This window comes from Sebastes fasciatus, chromosome 10 (genome assembly GCF_043250625.1).
Source record: "Sebastes fasciatus isolate fSebFas1 chromosome 10, fSebFas1.pri, whole genome shotgun sequence".
In the NCBI taxonomy this organism is placed as follows: Eukaryota; Metazoa; Chordata; class Actinopteri; order Perciformes; family Sebastidae; genus Sebastes; species Sebastes fasciatus.
Window position 1 is genome coordinate 6,877,438 of NC_133804.1, and position 23,461 is coordinate 6,900,898.

Sequence of the window (23,461 nt, forward strand, 5' to 3'; positions counted from 1 at the left end):
CGGAAAGATGTGAAGGAAAATTCATGAGGACTTATTTTCATCATTTTCACATAATCATAAGGAAAAGACAACCCTGGTGTGAGGAGAATCTGACTGCATTTACACTATAGGCTCCATAATGATAATGCAGAGGCGGCGGATGTTATTGACGTGGGTGTGCTGTAATGGAACTATAATGTTCTGAAAACAGACTACAAAAGGCGCCGCTTCCTCCCCCGTACGTTGTTAAATAGCTCTTTCAGTGACAGACTGCTTCACCCGCGTTGTGTGAAAGAGAGATACTACAGGTCCTTCTGCTGCTGGAACACTTTACATCAACATATAATAAAGGATTATCTGACCTAAAGTGGACAACCGGTGAAAGATATAACTTAATTACCGAGGCTGGAACTGAAATAAAAAAGGAATAACCTACAGGTTAAAAAAAAAGTTTATATTGATAATTATTGAGTTCATTTTTGAGTTATGATGAAGGATTAGAACCATTAAATGTATATTTCTTCACACTCCTTTTTTTGATGCAATATTTATTGATGTTGATTATTTGTTTGCTATATGTTTACTGTTCACTTTATTTGTTATTGTTGTTTTTTACTTATTTGTTACTTGTTTGAAATAAATAAATATAAATAAAGTGAAACGAAATGGTCACTGTCCACTCATATTCATATTTAACATTAATCCCATTTAATATATGACTGTATGAAAATAATATGCAAGATAAGTGCATCGTTTGTTTTCATGAACGGCCAAGTGGTGTGTCGCTTTAAAAGCATCCGCAAGGAATTGTGGGATGTTATGATCTCCTTTCCTTTGGTAAAGGAAGCTCCAGTGTATCTTATGCTAAAGGAGATAATAAATGAAGCATTGAAGCACCTTCCCTTAACATTTAGAGGATTCAAACAGTTACTTATCATGGCTGCTACTGAAATACTTCTGGGTCATTTCACTCAGTTAGGAACCTTCCTAAGAGAAAAATACTGCAGCCAATGTGTGCCCACTGTCAGGACTGTCAGGACTGTGCACCGTGGCGCTCTCCAAGGTGCTGATCCTGCTGCTGGAAGCAACTAGGGAACTATCCACCTGATGTTTCATGTTACCTCCAGTCCTCGATCTCCGGTCCTCGCTCCTCCTTCTCCACCCTGCATGATTGGCGGGTGGTTTTATGTATCTTGGATGCCCGTCTCGTGAGGGGATGGATGCAATACCTAGTGGACTGGGAGGGTTATGTAAGGAGGAGCAGAGGAGGACGTTTTGGACAGAGAACTGATTCACGAGTTCAAGAGCCGTTGCCCCGACAGGGCCGCTGAGTTCGTCGGAGGGAGGTGCACCTCGGCGCTCTCCAAGGTTCTGATCGTGCTGCTGGAAGCCCCCGCCCACAGCGGTGGGAAGGCTTCTGCCAGCAGGAACTCCAAGCCAATAATGTCCTTGTTTAATCATTGACTCCACCTGTTTCACAACATATACATATACAACCCCTGTTAGTATGTTCTGTTTGCTGAATCTTGGATTTTCATACACATGTGAGTACTAGACAATACGTTTAGTTTAACTTCTGTTTGTTGTCTTTTTCCACAACATAGTCGGTCGAAAGTGGTTTAGTTAGAAAGCCTTGTTGGCTCTAGTGTTGGGTTTTTTGTTTTGTTTTGCTGGAAAATAAAACTCTCCTGTCTCTTACTGTACTTATAGGTACACTGTAGCTGCTTTTTTTTAATATCAAATATACCTCAGCTCAACAAATTAGCCTTCAATAAACTCAACAAGGTCCATCACTGAATGCTCTGTGCTTCTATTTCAACCTTGAGCTTCCTTCACAGGGAACCTAGACATCAATGAGTGTGTGTTGGTCAAAGGGAAAAAAAGGTGCAGAAGCTTTTTTCAATGCCTTTCCCTATGGATGGTGAACACATTTGCTAATCATGTGGACACCTTTCCTGACCTTTTCCTTTGGCCTCACTCGGCTCTCCCCTGCATACCTGATTGGGCTTCGGACTGAATGAAGAGAGGCCAGAAGGGAAACACATAATCTACCTTTAAGCATATGCTAATGCCCGTGCACAGCGCTCATGTCTGCACCTCTTCATATTATTGTGACCTTGTTCAGAGACAGGAAGATGGAGATAGAAACAGAGGGATGCACAGGGACTGAAAGAGGGCCAGATGGATATATTATTATGAACTGTCACAGAGAGAGGGAGAGAGTCCGAAGTGAAGGGAAAGTGCTGAAAGTGTCATTAGAAAGAGTTTTACCCGCCGCGACAGCAACGCTGGTATTGTTTTCACCTTGCGAGTCTATGTGTGTCGTTATGGCAAATAGTGGTCCTGGAGACACCTACTGTACGGAACTACCACAGAGAAGGTTTACAGTACTTTGCCAGGTGTTTTTTTTTTTTGTCTGTCTGTGGACAGATGTTGTCACCATGATAACGTCACAACCGTGCAAGATGCAGTCACTGAACTTTACAGGTGAGTAGTTGAGATCAAAATGAAGGTTGAGTACAAAGATGGGTGTGGTCTGAGCAAGTTCACTGGAAGAAGGGAACACACACACACACACTTTATGCCCCTGGCCCAATTTGGCGTTGAGGCTGCTGTGATCCCATCGCAAAATGGTCTCTAGTGTTTTCCTTGTTTAAGAAAAACAATGGCTTGAATGGCAAAAATATGTCACAAATCAACTATGAATGTAATCATACAACACCAGATAATTGTTATCAATGGATAGAAAACTGTATAAGAGATTCAAAATATTTTAGTTGTTACCTAAACATGGAAAATCATTATTATATTTCATGTTTTTTTATTTTGTTTTTAATTAGACTGATTTGTTATTCCAGTATAGAGCAACTGATGACATCTTCACCTTCAAAGATGTAATCAGTATTCTTTTTTAAAAATATAAATTAGAAGCATATTTAAAGTACATGTATAAATGAAGTTGTACTTATAACTGAATTTTCTGTTCCCCCCTCGGCATTAAAAAATAAAAGTCTAATATACCGCAATTAGCGTGCCTAATAGAAACACAACTTAAACATGATCAAAAAACATAAACCCTGCATGTTGGTAGCTTGGTGACCATTTTGCTCTTGAGGAAACTGACTTCATTACACACTGACACAATTATTGATTTTCTCCTCTGCATTGATAAATGATAGCTTTTGATGATTTATACCAAAACAAATTCAGAATTAATGCACTTTAATCTAATTTGGTGACATAAAAAAAAATGTCCATAGATCTGATAAAGTGCAATATTTAAACCACTCTAGGTAAACCACCATTTTACGCTAATGCATTCATCCAAGTACGTATTATACATACTATACAGTAACTATATATATATATATACATATTTTTGCATGTTCTATATTTTCAATATGTTTTTATTTGCAGATCTTTCTATATGCATGTAATCAATCACTGATTATTGCCAGTCGCTTCTGCAATGATGTTTTTTTTTCCGTATATATCACATTTACCACATTGTTTGAATGGTGAAGGATTACTGTCCTACAAGGCACTTTTAAACATCCATCTGCCCCAGTGAATCTGCAGGTAACCTTGGAGCAGTGGTTTACTGAGCAGCTCCCATTGACAGTGAACAGAGGTGTGTAAATGTGCACTGAGCGTTGGATTTAGTTGACTTTCCCCTTGAATAAATAGGTTTAAAAGTCACAATGCTCTGGACCACTTTCTTAGCAACAGCAAACAAAAAACTGCTCCAAGAAATATTGTGATGATCTCTGCTGGAAGTGAAAGTCAAGAAAAGATGACCAACACACACACTGAGAATGTTCACAGTGACAGAATGCAAGGCAACAGGGAGCCACAGTAGGGAGGTGTCAGTATGACTGTGTGTGTGTGTGTGTGTGTGTTGCACGCATGTTCCTCTCACCTGAATCTTAGCAACCTGCTCCTGACTAATTTGGCTGACCAGTGACCAACCATATCATTCACTGATGTGACACCTGTAGTCAGTACCAACGTAAGCAGACTTTGCACACACTCACACACACGCACACACACACGCACACAGTCAGACTTCCCTCGAAGCTGTGGTCATTGCTGTGTACATGCATGATTCACCATGTTAGTGATATTTTGATATCCTGCTGCTTTCACAAGATTACCAGCTTATCCAACCTGGCTGTGGGCAGTGTGTGTGTGTGTGTGTGTGTGTGTGTGTGCGTGTGTGTTTGTGTGTGTGTAGGAGGGTGTGGAGTATGTCCCCGGGCAAATAGCATGGTCTACCACAGATGTAGTCCAATAACAAGTCTATATGAGTCATGACTCTGAGACGCTGACACTCTGTCTGCTGTTAGAAGTCACCACAGCTTTGCTGACACAATCTGGTGCTTCACATTTGTGTCTGAACCTCCTCGGGATCTGACTGGACCTCATGGGGCTCGGTCTGGGTTCAGATGACTTTCCAATGTTTTGCACCAGTTAAGGTAAAGTTCCCCTTTCAAAAAATGCAGCTGAAAAGTCAGATTGGTTGTAATTGTTTTTCTTCTTTTTAGTGAATTACCGTATTCACTAATTTAGGCTTTATTTTGGGCTTGAGAAAAGGTCAGCAACTTTTGACTTAACTCTAAATTTAACTATATCCTATAGCATTCTTTAGGGAATGGAACTTGCTCAGGGGTCACCACAAAACAAAACACAAAAAAGTGTGAAACTTTGGTAAGTCCACAGTTTCCCCTATACTAGTAGTGCAGTGCCCGTTCATGGTGTAATCCGTTTGGAGTGCATGCCAGTTCAGAATGCTCGCCCGTTCGGAGTAGGCCAATGGCTTGGTTCCCAATAGTGCTTACAGTGTTGTCAGGGGGTGTGCCTGTTCAGAGCACGTGGCCATTCAGAGCTGGCTGATCGCTTGACCCCCGTAAGTGCTGCTTGCAGCGTTGTCGAGAACCGCTCATCGCTCTTTGACTCCAGGAAAGTGAGTTGGACAGTTAGTATATCAGCACCAGCAGCAAACGTGAACTCCAGTCAAGGATCTATGGCCTGTGAAGGTCTGACTCACTTGTTTATCCAAAGTTTCGAAATATGAAATGTCTCACAATCCAAATTGCACCAACTTTGACACTGCATGTCTTTGGGTCGCCATCAATACATCTGCCAAGTGTGAAGTAGATTGGATGGAGAGTTCTCAAGATTCGCAAAGGAGCAGCGCGTTTTCATTTCCAGGATTTCAAATACCGAGGCTTTGTCATGGTCATTGGCGTATGATACCGTCGCACAAGGGATCCTTTTGTGCCAGTATGAAACGCACCATGAGTTCCATTAACTACAATGTAAAACAACAACAACAATAACAACAGTAAATGCTCTGAGAAACCTAGTGTGGTGATGATGTTTAAAGAGCTAAAAGACACACCCGGGTGGGTGAGAGGGGAGATGGATGGGTCCGACAAACACAAGGCTTTCATCCAGACAACCGCTGTTTGTGTCCAATCGGCTGTTCATCGCGTCCCACACAAAGTTCTGTGTCATTTTCACTGTTCAAACATAGTAGTTTTAAGCCAAATCATGTAGTTATTTCCTACACCTAACTGTATTGGTTTTCTTGGCTATTCCTAAAGTGACACCAAGGGTAACTATAGTGGTTTTGATGATGACCAAGGGGCGTGACAAAGCAACGGTATGTGAGTAGTTGGGATGAGAATGTGTTAGAAGGACATACAGACAGACAGACAGACAGAGATTCCTCCCTTTATAGTTATATAACAGACAAAGTAGATTGAAGCCGATTGGTAGGGATCAGAAGGTTGAAAGACACCAAGTCGGGGTACATCAGTGTATGCCAGCAATCCTTGGTTTGCTTGTAAAAGAACACTCTGAGCAATCTAATCAGCCAGGTAGTGTCATGCCTTATCGGAGTTATTTGATATCCAGATGTATGTAAGTCTACAGAGACATCAGTGAGATGTGATCTGAGAACCAGACTGTGCCAAAGCGGATGTCTCAGGTACATTAAGTTAATGGATCGGCTCTTAGATCTTCCATCAAATTATGAAATCCAACATGCACAGGCAGAGAGACAGTACTTGTCTTATTTCTTTTGTAATAAGTGGTCAGTGACATGGTTTTAAATTATTGAAGATTGCATTCAACAGATAGGTGTATACACTTAGGCACTGTATATGTATGCATACTTTTGGTTTTCCTTGTTTGCTTTTGCCCTCTAGTTGAAATGATTTCCTGTGAGAGTGTGATGGCCCTCCACACAGGAAGGGACAGTTTGTTTGGCTCAGCTCTGCTGCTGTCTGTTGAGTGCATTACCCTCCCAATGAGCCTGTGAAGACGTCTACTGTGTTTGTTTGCAGATAACCTTCCCAAAAAAACTGTCACACCCACTTGACCCGCTGGGAATGCTGAATCCTTCAAGAAGTCGAGCTTGCCAGAGACATGTTGGTCCTTGTTTGTCACCAAACAGGCTGATTCAACAGCCAAAGATGACAGCCAAAGAAGGCTGAAGAACTGACAATCACACAATCACACCATGTAAATGATCACAATCACCAAGAGTTCTGCTAGTTTTCATTCCAACCAAAGGAAAAATGTTTCCCTCAAAAAATAATTGGAAATGCAGTTTAGTTGTATAGGAAAGTAATTTTGTAAGAGACAGGGTTGTCTGGAAAGATGAATGTTTCTTTGTGACAAATTTAATGGCTATACATCTAACAGTTATGAGATTTTTCTATCGAAACCAGGGTTAGTGATGGACCGCCTGACTGACTGACCTACCAGCCCAGTCACACAGCAGTTTGTGAAATAGTTACAAAATGTATTGTATTGATTGGTGTAAATAGACACAAATTTATTTTGTGATGGCAAGCACAAAATATTTTTGTATGTAATTCACGTAATTGTGATCTGGGAAGTATAAAGAGTAGCGGACGCCGTGTAGGGAGGTGATGTGTGGGACAAAAAACACAGGATTTTCACCCAGGAGACCGCTGTTCATGTCCCGTGTGAAACCAAAGGTCAAAGTTGACTTATTTGTCACGTAACTTCCATCGGTTACTTAAGTTACGGCACTTCTGGTGTTATTTAAACCTGAACCGTGATCTTTTCGTAAGCCTAACTAAGTAGTTTGTTGCCAAAGCCTAACCAAGTCCATCCATTCCTAAACCTAATGAAGTAGTTTTATTTTGAAAAGACTGGAGCGGAAATTGACACGTGTGTCATGTGCTGCTGAACATTCATAGGGAAAAGCATGAAAAATACGTTGTTGAAAGTCATGCTTAGTGTCACGACAAAAAGAGACATTTGTGTCTATGTACATGACTCAATTAGATTAAATGTTGTGACTATTTCACAAACTGCCGTGAGACTGTGTTGGACTTTCAAACATTCACACGTCTCACACGCATCTCAGTTGCGTCTATTATAGAGAAAAGAGGTCTTGCCTATTTTTGATGCGAGCCGCGCGCGTCTCACAGCAACAACATACAGTGAAAGTGATCTATTTACAGTATATTGACATCATACCAGCAAGATTACTACAGTTTCGAGGTATATCTGTAGAATATGTTATGGAGATGAAAAAAAGTAAAGACTTATTTTTAAATCAACACTTCCTGCTTTCATTTCAAAATATTTAAACACGAGGCTTTTATTCTGAAAAATGAGCCAGACAGTGTTCTATAACATACAGTGACTTGGAGAGCTCCATAAATGAATATAGTACTAGTTTTAATTGTGGATTATTACTATTATTTACAAACTACCACAAGTTTGTTAACCTTTCTATGTCCAAAATAAATATAAATTATATTTATAATGAAATGAAAATGGCCATTAAAAGGCAAACTCTATGTATAAAGAAAGGGCTGCAGACACGCAGCTGACATGCAGCTGAAATGCAGCTGGTGTGAACGGCCGACGCGTGTATCACGCAGCCAGCACGCTAAGCAGCCGCCACACGCTCTTGACGTTCCCTGTGTGTCCGGGGCTTTAGAGCTTCTTTCCTATAGTGTCAGCCGGTTGCTAAACACTGGCGTGCCCCACAGATGACTTTAAACAGAAGTTAAAGACTGAGTCAAATCAATATTGAGCCTATGTGACTGATTCAGCTATTACCAGACAAGTTCCCACCAAGGCTTCAACCCCGCCATCTTCCACCCCACAGCACAACGAGCAGCCAGTGTCAACAGCTGTCGGTTTGGCTCGTAGCGTTCCCCAAACGTTGCTTTGATCCGAGTTGAAAGCTGAATGCTAATCAGGGTGACAAAAGAGAAGAGACTCGTGGTGGGAAAGCCTACTAACTTTGATGAAACTTTCATGGTTGTTCCTTGTGTCTGAATGGAGTTCAGCAGAAGCAGCAGCAGAGATTGCCTAACTGACTTTTGGATGTTAGGCCAACAAAACCGAACCAACGTTGAATGCCGGTTTACCATTCACTTGCTCCCCAGATTGCCCAGATGGCACTTTGTTTGTGTCTAAGATGTCATCCAGTATACTGAAGCAATGTGGGACTTATTACAACACAGCTGTCTAATTAACACCACACACCCATGTACATTACTGCCCCCCTCTGCGACTTTGAACCCTTTGGTACATCTGCTTATAAAGCCTTGTGTCATGTACAGTAGCTTCTTATCCTCTAATGTCTTTTAGCTGAGGGCTTAGCCTGCTTTGGTGTTGTGTTTCTCATCACAGCATGGAGTTAGATTAACTAGGAACTAAATGCATCACCCTATGAAATATTTTTCCTTCCCAACAGTATTCAGTTTTCCCCTACACATTATCCTTCCTCTCGTTACCACCTCTTCTCCTTTTTTTTCTACCTTACGTACCTCCTTCCACCACTTGATTCCTCACTTCCTTATCTTGCAACATTGATCCCTCCTTCTCTCCATCTCTAATACTAAATTACATACCATTTTCTTTCTTTCATCTCCTACCCCCTTTTCAACAAAGTCTCCCTTCTTTCCTACCAATTCTTAATTTTTTTTCTTACGCCCAGGGAACATCATTAGCGGTGGCACGGAACCTGTTGTTTTTTTTTTATTTTGGTGTCCATGTTAACAGGTTATGTGTGAGCAGTGCGACTCCGCTGCGTGTCAGCTGCGTCTCTTCGACAGAATTGATGTCTCGCCTACTTTTACCGCGAGCTGCGCGCGGTTCACAGCAACAACAGACAGGGAAAATGTACTTTTGACAGTATAATGACATCATATCAGCAACATTACTACAGTTTCAACGTCTGTATCTGTATAATTTGTCACGGACATGAAACAAAAAGTAAAGATTTATTTTTAAATCAACACTTCCTGCTTTTCATTTCAAAATAAAAGCACCAAAGCGTCTTCATTTGTTAACACAAGGCTTTTATTCTGAAATATTTGCAGGACAGTGTTGTAGAACATGCATTGACTTGCAGGACTCCATAAATGAATAAAGTACAGGGTTTAAATCAAAACTTCCTGCTTTCATTTCAAATTAAAAGCCCTCAAATTGTTTTTGTGGACACAATTCCTTAATTTGTTTACACAAGGCTTTTATTCTGAAATATATGCAGGACAGTGTTGTAGAACATGCAGTGACTTGCAGGGCTCCATGAATTAATAAAGTACATGGTTTTAATTGTGGATAAATACTATTATTTATAAAATACCACATGGTTCTTAACCTTTTTCTGTCTAAAATAAATATTAATGACATTTATAAAGAAATGAGATGGCTATTATGAAAGGCAAACTCTATGTATAAAGAAAGGGCTGGCAGCAGCAGCCCAGTAACAGCAGAAACGCTGCCGGTGTGGACAACCCACGCGTGGGACACGCAGCAATTCAGCGAGGCAGCCATCACGCACTGCTCACGCTGGTAGTCTGGCCCAAGGGTTATACACCTCCTTTCACTTTGCGTGTACTTCAAATGCTGTGCTTATTGGATCTCCGAACCATGTATGGAACCCCCTGTTCGCATGCTTTCTGATGTCACAATTGATGGGGGCTGTATCCAACGGACAAGACTACAAGCATGCCAGCTTTACACAGCAATTTGGCATTCTTGTTTTTCATACTTTCACACCACTACGCCTCCATCACTTTTTGTGCATACAATCAAGTGCAACACCAAGAGCGCTTTAGATCGTTATCACGTAGGAATCACAATTCATTGCATCTCTCACCTGTTTATGACTGCAGCCTTTTTTGCCCCGCCTTCGAGTGTGGCTGCTCAGGACAGCTATAAACCCTTTATACTTTATACAATACTTAATACGAAGTTTGTTTGAAGTGCACCTTGGCACCTTTATTCCCTAGAACTTTCTCTTTTTTTCCTAGCAGCAGCACACTCTCCCTTCTTTGCCTACTAATCTTCTATCCATCCTTCCCCACTAGTCTCCAGCCTTCCTTTAACCCAGTGTGTGTGTTTGTTTGTCTGTATTTACATCCCTGGCGTCCTGCCAGTTTCTCGGAGTTGCGTCTCAGGTCCCCGCAGTTGGTCGATCAAACATCCCACAGGTCAAGAGGGAGAAATGATATTGGTGTAACTCACCATCATCACGCTGGGCCGTCTCCCCCTGGGCGACCACTGTTCTCATTCAGCGAGTGTGACTGTGTTTGTGTCGAAGCCAAATACAAAATTCATGCTGATTTAATTGTGCCTCTACGCCTTTGATGTTAACCATGATACAGCAACAAGTGCCAATTACAGGGACTCCCGTTTGGACAAAACCAGCATGTCGGCGGGCATTTACACTGACGTCAGATTATGACAAGAGGACAGATAATGACATGTCTGTTCTCCCTGCGGTATTTACTGATGAGTCCACTTCCTTCAACGCTGATATAACATTCTAATTGTTCCCCGCAAGCTCTCGATCCTTCCTCTGCTCAAATATAAAACCATGTATGACAGAGTTAAGGGCTAAAAGTGATTTCTAATTGAAGTAGCTGCCATGTTATGTAAGAGAGACAGTTCAGTAATTGGGTTAACTTTAGTCGTCAACTCCTCTCCAGTGCGTCACGCTTTATCATTGAGCCGGCAGGGCCCAAGTCCAGAAAGTAAACCTCTCTGCAAGCACCATTAGACCATATTAAGAAAGATTAAGGCCACCATTTCGACGCTTGATACTGAGGGGATGCCCGCATGCCCTGGTATTCATTTCTAATGACTGATTTTCACTTTTTGGGTTTGGGGATTAGTCAAATGTTTCCACTCATTTCCCTCCTACCTTCAATCCTGCCATATCTTCTCCTAGCGTAGCCGTGATTGGTCCTTCCCCCCCGCCCTCACAGATGCTGCCCAGAGATAGCTGTCCAGCAAAGGGATACGTTAGCCGGTTGTGAATATGCTCAAAGACATGAAAATCCTGAGCACCACTAATCTGCTAGCTCTGAATCTCTTCTCTGCTCTCTTTTTTTGCCCTCTGTCTCTCTGCAGTCTTTTCAATTTTCTTCTTTGCTTGCTTCATGCTAGTGAAGTGAAAAGGGATGGCATGATGTTTAGTGAATTATTCAGATCCGGGGAGCAAAAGCTGAGGCTGCTGCAGCTCACCAGGCCTGGCCCTTTGACTGGATCCCCCCAGGGATACGCTGAAACCAGCATGACCCTCCTCTCTCCGCCATACACTGGCGCACACACACTTTCACAGACTCACACAGGGACATATGTACACACTCACAGGCACATGTATACATGGGAGGGCGGGGGAGCTACTGAACATTTGCAAAGTACAACTGCAAGTTCAAGTGTAAGTGGTAATGTGTTATAAAAATGCATTTTTGCTCATACTGCATATGGACATGGCGAACGATTATGTAAATTTAGCAGACAGATGTTGTAAGTGTAGTTGGATGAAGGTCTTAAGTCGTGGTAGTCCTCTCTCCAAGCTAAAACTGCACACAGCATGAGAGTGCTGAGAGAAGAAAGAATACTGCATAGTGACTATTCTGATTCATCTGATTTTATTAGAACATTCGCAGTAGTTGACCTAAAAGTTGACCACAGAATGGCACTATACAGTTGGTTATGAAATCACAAAAGTCAAAAGGGTACGTCCTCTGTGGAACGCAGAAGTATTCACCAAATGTAATGATAATCATGTTACATTAAGCAATACATAATGTGCAAATACAACATTTGGTGTAATAGTGTTGCTAGAGGAGATCCTATATATATATATATATAGAAACCAACAGCTAGATACATGCCAATTAGCGTTGTGTGTTGTGAGTCGATAATGATCACAATGGTGACCCCAGTCTCCTCTGCAGAACATGAACAAGTCACAGTAATTTCCCCTTTTACAGGTTATCGTCCTTATGGTAATACAAGTGTTAAAAATAGAAAGGGGTCATACTTTGGCAATTGTGATTTTGTTAAGAAATCAAATTTGATTTTGACACTTCTTAAAGTGTCAGTAGGCAACAAGTTTTTGGCATCATTGGGCAAAAATTCCATAATAACCTTTCAGCATATTGTAATTCAAGTGTTCTGAGAGAGACTTCTGCTCCTCCTCATGACTCTGTTTTCAGGCTTTAATAAATCTAGCCCGTGATGGGAGACTTTGACCAATCACAGGTCATTTCAGAGAGAGAGAGAGAGCGTTCCTATTGGCTGTGCTCCAACTGGTGGGCGGTGCTTGGTACTTCCTCAACAGATCTCAACATGGCTGCCGGGTGACAAACTTTCTCATTTTACAGCTAAACAGTACACTACAAGATGTTTCTGAAAACATTTGAGGTGTGAAATAGAGAAGTACGTACGTTACGGATGGGATGTAGTAAGGTTACATAACGTTACTGCCCTAAACTACCTTTACCCTACTCTGCCTCTGATTGACTTACTCTGATATTGTTACCCTAAACCTAACTAATCTCACTCCTCATGCCTAAACCTAACCAACCCAACCAACAAAGGTAACGAGTGATAAGAGGCAGAGTGGTGGGTCATGCCTTCGCCAGTAGGAAAAGGAAACGGGAAGGTCATAATAATGAGCCACGTGCTTCCGTTTGTTGCATGGAGAGTGTGCAATTTCGGAGCAATGGCCCTTTGGAACAATGGACGTTTTTGGGATAACAGGCTTTCAGACACAATGGGCTTCGGGACCAATGGGGCATTTTTTGGACTATTGGGGTTTCGGAATAATGGGGCGTCAGAGCGATGGGTAGTCCCCGGCTCATTTGGTTTGTCTAAAGCCCTCGACTCAGACTGCATATAAAATAAGCAAGATAAAGAGCTGAATGGAGATGAGATGTTTTAAAAAGCTTTTATTGTGGTGGTTAATGTGGTTAATGTTCCAGGTTCCTTGATAATACACACCAGGGTCAAATAGAGGCTTGTCAAATGTTAGCGAATTATTGCCTTTATTTTAAAAATGTAAACTACTTTAACTTTTTTTTTCCTTTGTAAATCTGCCCTTGTCTTTTAATGGAAAGCAGACGAGCGTGGGCATGTGAAGAAAAACCTATAATAATAATGTATTAATGAGAGCGAGAGCTGCTTCTGACTGACACGCTGTTTACCTTGTGTTTTCTCTAATGCACCGACACCCTGCTCTCCCCTCCAACGTACCCGCAGGCAGGACTTAGTTCAGGCAAACACAAACACACACACACACACACACCAAGGTACAGTGTCTGAATCAGTCTGAATGAATGACAGTGATAGATAAACAAGCTTTTTGAAAAATCCAGACGCTTCTATTGAGGGTCAAGAACAGCGAGAGAGGAGAAGCTGATTGAAAAGATTTACAAAGGCTCTTGAATAAGCTTGAATAGCATCCCTAATTATATTGATGGAAGAATGAAAAGCAGAGTTATAAGCTCTAAATGCACAAAAAACTCTGCTGGCACAGGTTGGAGTCAATAAGTAAATCTGCCAGAGTGAGTTTCTCCTTGCATAATTTTTATCTCCTTTTACTTCTCTCTTCCCCTTCCATTCCTTCCCACCCTACCCCACTTCTCTCACTATGTGAGTGTGTGTGTGTGTGTGTGTGTGTGTGTGTGTGTGTGTGTGTGCAGTCAGGCTGCAGGCACTTTTCTTCTTCGACATTACAAATGAGCTCCAGTGCTCGGCCCAAAAGCTCCCTTTTAATCTTTTGCCCTAAGAAGGATGACAACATTTATAAGTAGACAGAGTCGGCCAGGGCAAAAAAAAAAAGAAAAGAAAAAAAAAAACATCTCCTCGTATTGACGCTGCTGAGTTTCACTCAGCCCCTGCAGCTATAATACACACACATGCGCCAGAAATTTGTCTCTCGCCGTAGCTCCGGGAGATGAAGAGTGGATTCCCCTCTCCGCTGTCGATTTTTCTCCCTTCGTTTCTTTATTTGTCTTCCAGGCCGGGACTCTTTCATTTCCTGTTGGCTCTCTTGCGTTATAAAACATGAAAGATGTTTTCTTTAGCCCTCGCCGATAATGTGGAGAGATGGTATCTGTGGTGGACGGGGGAGTGGGAGGAGGCCTACTGGGCAGAGGTTGAGGGGTCTGATGGGTGGAACATGGAGCCTGGCTTCCCACTGTCGGGAAGGTTGAATCCAAAGTCACAAATCTCCTCTGGCACCCATGTGAATGTTTTCAGTGTTTTCTTTTTTTTCTTCTCAGCTATATCATCTGATGTGCATCTTCCACCGGGGGAGTGATGGCACAGAGGGGAAATCACTTCTTTTAATCAGAATTATAAATCTGACAGCCCTGTAGTTGCTATCTCCCTTCACATCGCACACCATACCTCTTCAGCAAGGCCTCTAAGACAGGTTAGATTAGAGAAGGAGGCCTATCAGATACACAGCAACCCCCAAACACATATTCTATATGCTTCACCTAGAAACAGAATCCCAAAGATCCCAGAGAAACAACTGTTTGGCTGGATTTTACACAACAACACCACACTATTATTCAATTTAACAGTTAGACTAGTCAGTGGTGTCCAACTATATATGACATATTTATGGTAGAATTGATCATTACTGCGCTGGTTGTCTACATTGGAAACCCTGAAAGATGTATTCTTTGTTTTACTTGGATCCTCATTAAAGTTGTATCACACCTGATAAGAATGATGGTCAAAATAAAAATAACACCAAGACAGGCATGCCAACCTTGAGACCTCAAAAATAGGGAGGATTTTTAAACCAAAGTGGGACCACTATAAAAATGTGAGTTCAGACAGGTGTTGAGTGTGTGTTTCCTGCCTTCAGGTGACTTTGAAGGAATGAAAATAACAAAATAATAACAGCTACAGCATTTCTATGTTAAATACTTCACAATCTCTGAGTCCGGAAACAGGTCTTTCATTTATGTCATCACTGAAGGTGCATCATGCATCAGGTCTCCCTTTACCAAGCAGGCCCACAATGATTTGCTGGCCCTGGTGCCCTGCAGGCTGGTCCCATACACTGTTTGTTGCTATACCTATGAATAGTAATACACTGAATCCTACAGACTCAATGTGTGGGTAATTCACGTAATCGTGAACCAGGAAATATAAAGAGCGACGAACGCCGCATAGGGAGGAGGTCGGGGTGGATGAGTGTGTCAAAATTACCCGAATTTCGCCCAGGAGACCGCCGTTTTTGTGTCCCATGTGAAACCAGAAGTCAACGTTGATTTATTTGTCACGTAACTTACATATTTAAAGTTTCAGTAGGCAATATATTTTAGGCATCATGGGGCAAAAATCCCATAGTAACCTTTCAGCATATTGTAATTCAAGTGTTCTGAGAGAAAACTAGACTTCTGCACCTCCTCATGGCTCTGTTTTCAGGCTTTAAAAAAATCTAGCCTGTGATAGGAGACTTTGACCAATCACAGGTCATTTCAGAGAGAGCAGTGCTTGGTATTTCCTCAAGAGTTGTCAACATGGCTGCCGAGTCACAAACTTTTTCATTTCACAGCTAAACAGTACACTACAAGATGTTTCTGAAACATTTGAGGAGAGAAATAGGCATTACAGTAACAGGATATAGATTCATATTTGATCAGCGCTGCCTAGTTTGACCGTTTGATCAGAGTTTGCGAGTGATTGACAGCCGGCTCTCATAGATGGCAGCTGGACAGCTCGGCTCTGATTGGTTGTTTTCCTCCGGTCTGTGAAATCTTGCAGATGCCATTAGGAGCACCGGAGGACACAAGAGGCACATCATTTTTTTCAGATTACCTGTCTCATGCACTACTGTCAGGATATAGTAACCGTTTTATAAAAATAACTTTTTTAAATCATATATGCCTCATTTCTGTCCACTGCAGCTTTAAACAACGTCACTTCCGGAGTTATTTTAAGCCAAAACACAATATTTTCCGAAGTCTAACTAAGACGTTTTATTGCCTAAACCTAAGGAAGTTGTTACTTGTGTAGACATAAGTTTATTTTATTTAGAAATTGATTAGGAAATTGAATAAAAAAACAAATGAAAAAGGAGGAATAACTTTTTTGTAAGATAGCATGCAAACCATTGCATGAGCATGCGTTGTGGCCTGCCCTGCATGTCCGTTTCCTTTAAAGCTTTCCATAAGAAACAGAAATTCGTCTTTCAAGGACGTCTGGAATTTGCTTGAGTATTTCTTTCTCTTAGTACTCTCCCTGTCCTCTCCCTGTCCTCTCTCTGTCCTCTGTCTGTCTCTCACTCACTGAGGAGGAGGAGGCGCGAGCAGCTCTCTCTTCCGTGTCATGTGGTTGAGCATTGTCAGGAAACGACATTTGATGTAGTCGTATTGTTGTCTGGGTGGAAAGAGTAGACTTTTAGAGTGGTATGGCTTATACACATTGTACAGCGCTAGAAACAGGTTGTGATAATGAAAAGGGAAAAAAAAAAATTTGAAAATTTGTTGTAAATTGGGAGAAATACAGTAGAATTGTGACCCAGAGAGGAAACCGGGAGAAGGCTCCCGAAAAAATCGGGAGGGTGGGCAAGTGTGGAAAAAAAAAAAATCAGGTTTCCACACAGCTATGTGTGAAAAGGATTTAGACAGATTCTCCCTTTAATCCTCAATACTATACCATGAACGTCTTGGTGGAGTTTTTTTCAGAGGAGTTTGCACACACACTCAAACACACACACACACACACACACACACACACACACACACACACACACACACACACACACACACATTTATATCTTTTTTCAAAATGGAATTACTTCACATGTATTTACTACACCACTTAATGTAGGTTGAATGTGCACTTACGGCAAATCGCTTTGGATAAATGCATCAGCCAAATAAATGTAATGTTTAATTAATGTGTGGGGGAATTATGTAGAAACCAAAAAATGTAAAACATATGTCTAAATATACACTTCTGTGACACCTGGACTTTTTTTGTGAGGTAATTCAAAATAGAGAAAAATGGAAGTATAAAGTTACATAATGGAGCGCGACCAAACTAGGTCATGTTTGGATCCCAGCGCTAGTTTTGACACTGATGAGGTTGAACATACACATTAATATGCATATGACGAACCACAGCAGTATAATTATAAGCTTACTCGGCATGCGAGGCCGGAAAACAGACAAGAACAAGGTTAACGGCAAGTTAACAGCCGTCGGTGAGAAATTGAGTTGTGTTGTGAGGAGAACCAGCGGAGAACTGGGCAGGTGTTTTGGTGTGTGACTAATGTCAGATAACCTTGTTATGATATTGTATATCAGAGAAAATCAAAACTATTTCTTCATCTAATACTTACAAGAGTAATGATATTCTCAGAAACCAATGTGCAAGGATCGGTTTGTTAGGACATTATACACAACGAGTGGTGAAATGCTAAAATAAACAATTCCATTCCCGCCTCCTACTCCCCCTACATCTGGCGCCCTTTCTCGCAACACGCCCATCTTCTAACTCTGTCTTCAATTTGATCTCAACTACACACCTGTAAAGTTCAGTGACTGCATCTTGCACAGTTGTGATGCTATCACGGTGACAACATCTGTCCACAGACAGACAGAAATATAAACGCCTGGCAAAGTACACGTTGACAAACCTCCTCTTTGGTAGTACCTGCTACAGTAGGTGTCTCCAGGACCACATCTTGCCATGATGACACACACCAAACAGACTCACAAGGTGAATCCAGAATAGAATGGTGATAAATACATGGTAAAATAAAGGGGAGATGCACTTGTTCACCTTTTTAAATCCACTCTGATAGTGACTGAGATCACTTTTAAGGGTGCCATGTGTGTGCCAGAATTTCAGTTTAAAACATAAAAAAAATGAACATTATCAACAGGATGTGAAGAGGTTACAGTGTTAACGTTATGTCAAAGATGTCTATGTATTGTGTTGCAGAGATATCTACTAAAAATAGGCGTTACCTTGAATCTCTAGAAGAGACGCAGCAGACACGAAGCCGAGCAGCACGTGAGCTGTGCTGTTGCTCTAACCTGTTGCAAAAAAGCTGTGGGGCGAGGCATGCACATATGAAATATTTTTACAGGTGCTGCATCAACACAAGGCAAAAAAATCAGGAAAAGACAATCCGCACACTGCATAGGTTGACAATTTGTTGACAATGCCTGACAAAGATCTCTGTTAGATCGAAACGTTGCTTCATTAAAATTGTTGGGAGCTACCTATGCAGTGTGCGGATCGTGTTTTCAGATTTTTTGCTCTAACCTGGTTCAACAGGTTCCGCAGCCGCCACGCACTGCTGACGTTCCCTGTGTGGACGGGGCATTAGACCCAGCCTGCTGGCCACCAGCCTGCTGTGACTCCCGGCACTGAGGTTTGGCGCTGGCTGAATTTGAGTTGCTGCAGCTACTGACTGGTGGTCAGTCTCAGCGCCGTGGTCGTTTGGCCGTGGGGAGGATGAGAAGAAGGTGCGGGTCATTTTCTTGTTTCTGCCACTTTGGATTTAGTCTAATAAACAAACTATCAAAATGAACACAGGGCGTAGAGCCGCCAGTTAGTGTCACAGTAAACACACAGATAGCTAACGTAAACTACAGGCCGACGCCACCGATGAAGATTGTAAGATAGCTGTGTTATTTTGACCGGCTCTCAGAGTTTCAGCAGTTTGGTTGAATTCTTGCCCTGCTGTTAGTTAGTAGTTGACTTTTTTTTTTTATTTATAACTGATGACTGTAAATTTAGATTGTATGGACCCAGTAGTACAGGTGAAATGCTGCCCCCTAGTTGTTTTCATGTGGCCATGTATTAAACATTGCAACTTTAAACACCACAGAGGAAGAAAAAAAAATACAGCAGCAACATACAGGGTCATACATTAAAAAGTAATCACAGGCATTACAGACAATATGAGAGACCATTGGTTTAAAGTTGGTGAGGGGAAGCACAAAATTAATTCATTTTAAAGAAGTAATTTCAAAGTGCCGTACGTTTGTTCCATTTATAAGCTGAATCAGATGCGCACCATGAACTCGCAAGATTCTAATGTGGTAAACAACTTTAATTAAGCATCTTCCTCCCACTTTTTTTTTTTTCATTCCTCTTGTTTGTCTCCACTAAAACATTAAATATATGCTGTACAAATGCATTTGATCCTGCTACAAGACTACAACAAGTCACATTGTGCTCATTACTGCGCCGCGTATGCAGGTTTTTACTTGGATATCACTTCAAACATACAAATTAAATTTGGCGTGTTTTGCAGCTCTGGCTGTTAAAACAAGTGCTGAAACACTTTGCGACTTAATAACTCCCTTTACAATCACGTCTGTGCAAACAGCTGAAGTTGGTGCCATGGAAGTTATGAGCTCTAAAAACGTAATGTTTCTCCTCTCCTTGAGGCCCAATTAAGCGTTTGCTCACAACCCTTAGAGTCCAGTTCACCAATAGAGTAAATAACAAAATATTTAGATGATTAATTACCACTAAACTGCGGGAAGAACAACAACAAAACCATGGACCAACCATCTAGAAATAACCTAATTGGGGATGGAGCTTTTGAACAGCTCAATGTGGTGCGCAATGCGCCGTTTCTCTGTGATGTTCTGCTGTCTCGCTATGAAATATTAATGCATATTGTGTTTTCTCCACATGAATGCTTTGTGTGCTCAAACATTTGCATTAAAGCGGTTATTGCATTTTGGCCGCTTCAAAAGCAAACTGATTACTTTCTGCTGTCGGGAGGTGAATCAACGAAATATCTTTTGCTGGACCGCAGGGCGGAATCTGTTTTGCATTGCCAGCGTTATGCTCCGTCTCCGCTTGTCTTTCACTGAAGTGACAGCAAGTTAATCCAAACCTGGGATTTCTCCCTTACATGGCACTCAACACATATCTTCACACTGGTGTTTATTGCACTCGGTGTGTATATATGTGTGTGTGTGTGTGTGTGTGAGACACTCCAGAGAGGCTGTGGAACAGTAATAAGTGAAGATCAAACACACCTCCCTGATGAAAGCAGTAATAAAAAATAGCGCTTGGCTCAAGTGCTTTTGCGACATATGTTAGTGGATCTCTCTCTCTCTCTCTCTCTCTCTCTCTCTCTCTCTCTCTCTCTCTCACATAAGTAACACACAACCAAACATATCAATGAGGGAACAGCTGGCCTGCTGGCGCGCTCTGCCTCGCGACACTGTAGCATGTTGTTGAGTCCGGGGTATGTGTGTGTACTCCGAAATCTGCAGAGCATAAACAGATGTTCAAAATGCTGTTGGCATCTCCTGCTGTGTCCCTAACCTCAACACTACCCCCCCCCCCTCCCACACACCATCCCTCCCCCTTCCCCTCCTCCCGCATCTATCTCCCTCTATTTTTATCTCTCCATCTCTCCCTCTGTCGTTCTCTCTCTTTATTAACTTTCTTCCTCTCCCTTTCTCTCTCGTTGACACGGTGAAAAAGAGGAACACATTGCTTATCTCGCCGCCAATGCGAGCGCGCGCGTGTGTGTGTGTGTGTGTGTGTGCGTCGTCGTCAACCCACCCCCTCTCCTCTCCCCTCTACCCCCCCCTCGGGGCTTGTTATGGTGCGGCGCACGCCAATGACAGATAACGACTGGGCTAATGAATTTCTAAACTAATCTATATTTGTACACAGTTCACAAGGGGCCAAGCAGGCAGAGGAGAGAGAGATAGAGAGAGAGAGAGAGAGACAGAGAGAGACAGAGAGAGAGAGAGAGACAGAGAGAGACAGAGAGAGAGAGAGACAGAGAGAGAGAGAGAGAGAGGGAGGGGAGGAGGCTGGGAGGGGCAGGCAGCCAACATTAATGAACGCGAGAGGGAAGGTGAGGGGAAAGCTTAGCAGGCTGACTAACAGCGGCAAGACAGGCAGGGGCTGAGCTAAATAATGGAGGCATCATTTTGGGGTAGGGTGAGGTGTGCCACCTGCCAGCTCTAAGCTGAGTCTAAATGAGTGCTACAGTCATGTAGAACCTGGCAATTAAACCTGGCCAACCCCTCTCCTAAAGAGCTGCTGACCCACCTAAAGGAGCCTTGTGTGGCTTTTGTCCAGCTGTCTAAGTGCTGCTTCAGGAAGGGTTTTGGCATGAAACTGGTCAGGTGTTCCAAGAGAAAGTCCTGTCTCAACAACATGCTTTCATCCCAACTCGTCACATACTGAGGCTTCGTCAGACCCCTTGGCGTCACTTTTTCGTTGCAGTGCTTAACGTAGTGAATTAAAGAAAAACACTTGCTTAGGTTTAGGTAACAAAACCACTTAGTTAGGTGGTCAAAACAACTTGACGTGAACATGGGAACACGAACGAACAGCTGATTGTAACGTGAAAGTGAAACTTAACAGCGGTCTCCTGGAAGAAAGGCCTGTGTTTTTGTGCCCATCCACCTCCCATCCCTCCCACCCTGTGTGTCTCTTTTGCTCTTTAAACCACGTCACCACAGCACTTTCTCTGCGTTTACTGTTGCCATGTATGGGTTTACATTGTAGTTAATTGAAAGCCTGGTGGTGTTTCATGGCGCCGCTAAAGGGTGCTGTGTGCGTCGGTAACTGAATGCTGAACAACGCCATGGTAGCGACATGTCAATCACAAGGTAGCCACGCCCTAAAGCATACCCTGCTGTATGGTCTATTTTACTCTAAATGGTACCATGGTGCATTGGCTGATTGCCTTATCCACCTGCCTTTTATATGCAGTCTAAACTGCAAAAGTCTTAACAGAACATTAATTTGAGCGCTGGATTCCTGAAGTTAGCTGAAAAATATTGGTGGTGTTTTTAATCTTTGCTTTTATATTGAATTCTAAGTTGTGTCTGGAGCTGACTTCATTCACGTCCTTTACACTGAAGGAATATTTTTCCATGTTAAGCTCTACTGAGTTGCTCCGAGCACATGAGCGGCGCCGAAGTTAGTTCGAATTCCTCACATGCTTACAATCCTCCACTTGGATGCACAACATTAGCGAGCTGATTTATGTTTTGCATATTCTCGTTGGACTTTTAATTTTCGGCTGGTTTGATGGACAGAACTGCAGGGTCCTACGCACACCATCACTGGAGCGTTTGATGGACTGACTAAGCTAAATCTACAGCTGTTATATTATAAATTATAATTAGCTCTGGAGGCTCTAACATAACCTAAAAAAGAGACTACAAATAACCACCCAGGTCTGACAAGTCCTCTTAAGTGACCCCGGTTTGGTTGGAGCTCAACAAGAGCTTTTTCTTCACATCTTGTTTATTTCAGGTGTCTGAGATCTGTATTATCCACTGAGAGATTAGCAGAAATACTATGGAAGTATATTGACTACAAAAGACTTGAAAAAGAACCAAACTAATTTGAGCGCTACTCGGTCTGCAAGTCAACATTTGACAGGATTTGAAGGTGCAGAATTAGAATTGTGCATGAGGGAGGGCATAACTGTGAGCGTAACAGCTGATTTGAGCAGCAAGAGAAATTGTGTTACTACATTTGAGCCAGCAATATGGATTATCATGCTCATAATGATCAAAGCAGTTCATGCCAACTGTTGGCAGTCTGAATTCCCTGAGTGCAAACTGAGAACAGAGTTTCACATGTTCAATTTGACCTGGAAGTGAAAGGTCACCCTTCCTTTTTTCAAAATAAAAGCTGGGGCAGTGGCATTTTTTTTTAACAATCAGATATTAAAAATCAAAATGCGTTGACACTAAATGACTAAAATCACATACTATTTGTTGAGAGTCAACTTAATTTAAAAGTAGTTTTTGATCCTAGTGCTCGTGTTGACTTCTATTTCTAGTGTAATTTTCTGCACCAGATGGAGAGTTTTCTTATTTCTTGTCTTCCCATTTTTATGAATAATTTTAATAAAGTAATTAACAGAACAGTGAATGAATGAGGCTCATTGTTATTGAATGCTGCCTTCATAAATCTCATGAGCCTGATAGGGGGTGGATGGGTTATGTGATCTGATCTGACTCCATGTGAAAAAAAAACAACTAATGGTTAAAACAAAAAAAATTATAATTATAACAATACAATTATTATGGGCTGGTGTTGAATTCAGAATGACAGCAGTTTCAGAACAGCATTGTTGCAAGTTTGACATACCGGTCTAAATAAACTAGGTGACTGTAAGGGGATCACTCTAAAACTATTTTTC

The 23,461-nt window shown here is 41.9% G+C and overlaps 2 long non-coding RNA genes across 2 annotated transcripts in view; both read right to left on the reverse strand.

Moving 5' to 3' along the window:
* The window catches only part of LOC141774982 (uncharacterized), a 1,018,885-nt gene that overhangs the window by 262,101 nt on the left and 733,323 nt on the right, over positions 1-23,461 (reverse strand). The window lies entirely within an intron of this gene.
* LOC141774797 (uncharacterized) lies at positions 15,792-18,827 on the reverse strand. Its single transcript, XR_012595464.1, has 3 exons — positions 18,577-18,827; positions 18,276-18,358; positions 15,792-16,677 (listed from the first exon to the last, which is right to left on the reverse strand). It is a non-coding gene; the product is annotated as an uncharacterized LOC141774797 (long non-coding RNA).